Genomic DNA, 4,460 nt, shown 5'->3' with positions numbered 1-4,460 from the left:
AAAAAAAAAAAATAAATAAAAAAAATGCGGTAGAGAATTTTAGAAGTATTATCTATATGAAACAATGATAATAATAACAACAACTAACTTGGAAGTGTATTAAAGGCAACTTGGAAATAACAATATACTGGATAATAATAAAAATAATATACTCAAAAAAAAAAATCAAGAATGAAACACGTTAGTGCAGGCAAACAAAATTTGAGAAAAGAGTGCCAATAGGCCTTTAATCAATAAGAATGAGCCATACAACTTAATAGGAAAATGGGTTTAAAATAAGAATATAGATAAACACTTAGAGTCAGAAGCATATGAAAAGATAGGAAGAAGGAAGAAATTGGGAATGACTGCTTAACGGGTAGAGTTACCTTTTGGAGAGAAGAAAATGTTCTGGAACTAGATACTTGTGATGTTTACACAACATTGTGAATATACTAAATTCTATTCAAGTACATATATATATTAAAATGGTTAAAGCAGACAATTTTATGTTATGTGTATCTTACCTCAATAAAAAATGCTTACAAATATATATTACCAGAATAGTGGTAGTGTATAATTGCTTATAGTTTACTTCATAAACTATAGTATTTTAAGAGTTTTTGATTTCAAGCCCTGGCTTCAGAACTTATTATCTGTGTATTCTTGTGCTATTTATGAGCCCTTCCTTTGCCTCAGTCTCCTTATATGGGAAAACGGAGGTGATTATAATAGTAACTACACTGTGAAGATTAATAATGTAATAAGGGGTGGAAAACCCTAACATAATAGGCTGTCAATTTGGTTTATCTATTGTTAATTATAATTTATTATGATCATTAACATCATCATTATTATTATTACTAAGATCTTGCTTCTAATATTTTCTCAACTTAAGGTTTTCACACTGAATTTTTGTACCATCCTTCATTATTCAGATTTTGGACCAACTCTTCCAGAATACCTTACCTGAAACCTCAGGTTACATCTATGTCTTTCCTCTCCACTTTGCTGGATTGCTGTATATAACACCCCCTTAATATTTATGTCATATTGAAATTATTAGTTTGTCTAGTTTTTCCACTAAAGAGTCAGCTTCACAAGGCCAATGTCTTGTTCAACTTTGTCTCTTGAGTACATACTGTAACATGACATACACACACACACACACACACACACACAGGTTCTGACCTCATATTTGCTCAATTGAACAGTATCATCTCTATGATCGACACATACTTTGTTGCTTTCATTGAATGTATTTTTGTCATTATAGCACTAAAAATGTATGAACCTCTTAAGGTTTCCCACATTAAAGTAAAAGAAGAACTTAATATATTCATTTAGCAAATATTTAGTAGCTCTAACTGTACAGTACTGGGGCTGTGATAAGTATTTCAAATATTAATTCTCAAACATTTATAGTTCAGCATTTTATATTAAGTTTAGATGTAAGTACTTTATGAACCAAAATGAAACTTCAGACACCGACTATAGTCTCCTTGCAGGCTGCTTAGGAGTTACACCGATTCCCAGACAGCTTTTTTTTTATCTTCCTGGAAAAAAAAAAATTCCTTAAATAACAGGAAAAAATGAAAAATTAGAAGATTAAGCAGACACACATTTTTTTGCAAAGAGCTTCTCTGTCTAACCACATGCTTGTCTAGTACTTAAAGTATGACTCAAGTACCTGGCACGATTAGAATGAGAGGAGCTATGGTACAGTTAACCTGAATAGCCATTATTTTATCACTTTGGCACAAAGGACCACAGAAATGGTGAGTTACATCAGCAAACCATTAATCTACTAGGAAATAAAAGCTGAGAAAAGAAAGCACAAGAAGCCATCATTTATGCCCTTGTCAATTCTGAGGATGAAAATACACATATATTAACAATTGCTTTTTATCCAGATACTGAAAATTATGACATATAACACTATGTCTGACTGAATCCATTTTAATTTTGAATAGTGCTTGACAATTTCAGTGGATACCAATTTAATTGTTGTCAACACATTTTAATTATTATATTCATGCACAGCAGTCATTTCATGAAGCTTTAGCAGGTAAAGGTGCATCAATTAATGATCTTGGTTTGACTATTTAAACAAATGAATTTCCATTTTGAGATACATATAATAAAGAATTTGAACTCTCTTTCCTGCATTTGATTTTAGAGCTTCTTCACTGGGATACAGAATATTTTGCCTTAACCATATATAATAAAATCGAAGCAATAAAGAACACTGCAATATAGAGGGATCCTGCAAGTTCTTTCAAAACCAACATACATTTAGAGACATCTCCTTTGAGCTAGTCAGTAAGGAAAGCAATATATTTACTTCTTTAGACTAAGGCATTTGAAAAATTTCTGACACAACAGAGAAACCATTTTTATCTGCCAAGCTTGAATTAAATATTCACACCCTGGGATGACATATTTTGGAAATGGTTTACAGGTCTACCAAGATATCAGCTAGATTAAGAAATGTTTTGGGCATCCAGAGGATGCTTAGATGGCTATGTCATGACTCAGGAGGCTTGTTCAACTATCTAGACTTTTGTAGAATTAATATAATTTCCTCTGTGAGCGATTATGCTAAAACCTGTGGGAGTTACCAGAGCTGCTGTCTTGTACACAAGATAATTGGTAAAATGGGCCAGAGGGGACTAAAATCTAATCCCAGTTCTATTTCATCCACCAAGAAAAATAGGTCTTTCAATAATTTATGTGTGTATTTTCCTTCCACTTGATGTTCAATACCCACACAGAGTATATCTGCCATGCTGTGAAAATAAAGAAAAGTGAGACTTTAAGGACATAATAAACAATGTGGATTATAATTATGATAGCCAAAAGTTGAATGCTCTCCTTGTTAGGAACTAACATATATTTACCTATTTAATTTTATTACTGTTCAAAAAGATAATTAACATTATTCATTTCTATCAATAAACATGATCAGGTACTGTGATGAGCTATGTGCTTGGCAAGCTGCTGAAGAATGAAAAAAAAGAAAATGGCAACAACAAAAACCAACCAAACAAAAACAAACAAACACACTTGGTCTCTCCTCAAAGAAGTTTCACTCCAGTAGTGGAGGAAAATTATACAGTGCCAACTAATGGGGAAGATTTTATAAATGTAGTAGTGGAGGAAAGAAAATCATACTGTGAGATAACAGTAAAAATATATAGTAAATAATTCTGATTGAGTGATCAGGTAATACTATTGCAACTAAAAAAAAATACTTGTCACTTAAAAGCAGGTAAAACATGTGACTCAACACAGAACAGGATGAAATAAGTGAAATTATTTGAAACTGTCAGCTCAATATTAAACTAACAGTTAAATTGAAAATCAGTTTTATTATCGTCTAATTTTATTCTTCAAGTCAACTCCACCCAACAAACTAGTCACCAAAGTAAATATCTTAAAAGACAGAGATTACTGATTATATGTGTCAATACACGCAAATAACAGAAAATTTCCTTGCTTCTCTTAAATTCTTTTTTCCACTATATACATGAATATTCCCAGAGGTGAGTTTAATTTTAACGTTTCTGCATACTCTTGAGATAAAACTTTGGGTCATAAATTCTTTTTAATTGCTGGATTAAGTTTGTTATTGTTTCTTTTAGAATTTTTTCACATTGATACATAAGTGATATTGGACTATACTCTACATTTTCAACTGTCTTTATCTGGTTGGTATTATATTAGTTCTGTACTGCTGAATAACAAGTTACTACAAATTTAGTGGCTTAAAAAAACACACATTTATTGTTCCACACTTTAGTAGGTTAGGACTCTGGGCTGGTTCAAAACTTACAAGGCTGAAATCAAGATTTAGGGGAGGCTGAGTTCTTATCTGGAGGCCCGAGGGTAGAAGCACTTCCAAATTCTTTCAGACTGTTAGCTGAATTCAGCCCTTTGGGTTGGAAGACTGAGGTCCCCATGTCCTTGCTGATGGTCAACATGGGGCAGCTCTCAATTTTTTGAAGCTTCCTGCTTTCCTCATTAATGTTGTCCCCTTTATCTTTGAGACAATACAAAGTTGTACTGGTACATGGAATCCTTCTAGTGCTTCAAATTTCTCTGATTTACCTGTTTTCCTGTGTTCATGGGATTAGGTTAGGCCTACCCAGATAGTCTCTGTATCTTAAAGCCAGGTGATCTAGGACTTTACATCTGCAAAATCTCTTTACAGCACTTAGATTAGTATAAGATAGAATATCAGGGATAAGAATCTTGGAGACCTGTCTTTAGAATTCTGCCTACCACAGGTAACAAGGTTTTTAAGGTTTTCTAAAATGAATTAGTTATCATCTTCTACTTACTTTCTGAAAGAATTTATATATGCTCCAATCTTTGAGTATTCAAAAAACTTACTAGTAAAAATCCATTCCTTATTGTAGGTAGAACTTACTGGCAAAAATAGCTGTAGCTTTTGTTCTATTATTTAATTTTATGTCATG

The sequence above is a fragment of the Delphinapterus leucas genome, chromosome 5 (assembly GCF_059928025.1).
Source record: "Delphinapterus leucas isolate spDelLeu-1000000601 "Yukka" chromosome 5, BTC_Dleu_Yukka2, whole genome shotgun sequence".
Lineage (NCBI taxonomy): Eukaryota > Metazoa > Chordata > Mammalia > Artiodactyla > Monodontidae > Delphinapterus > Delphinapterus leucas.
This window is presented reverse-complemented; position numbering follows the sequence as displayed.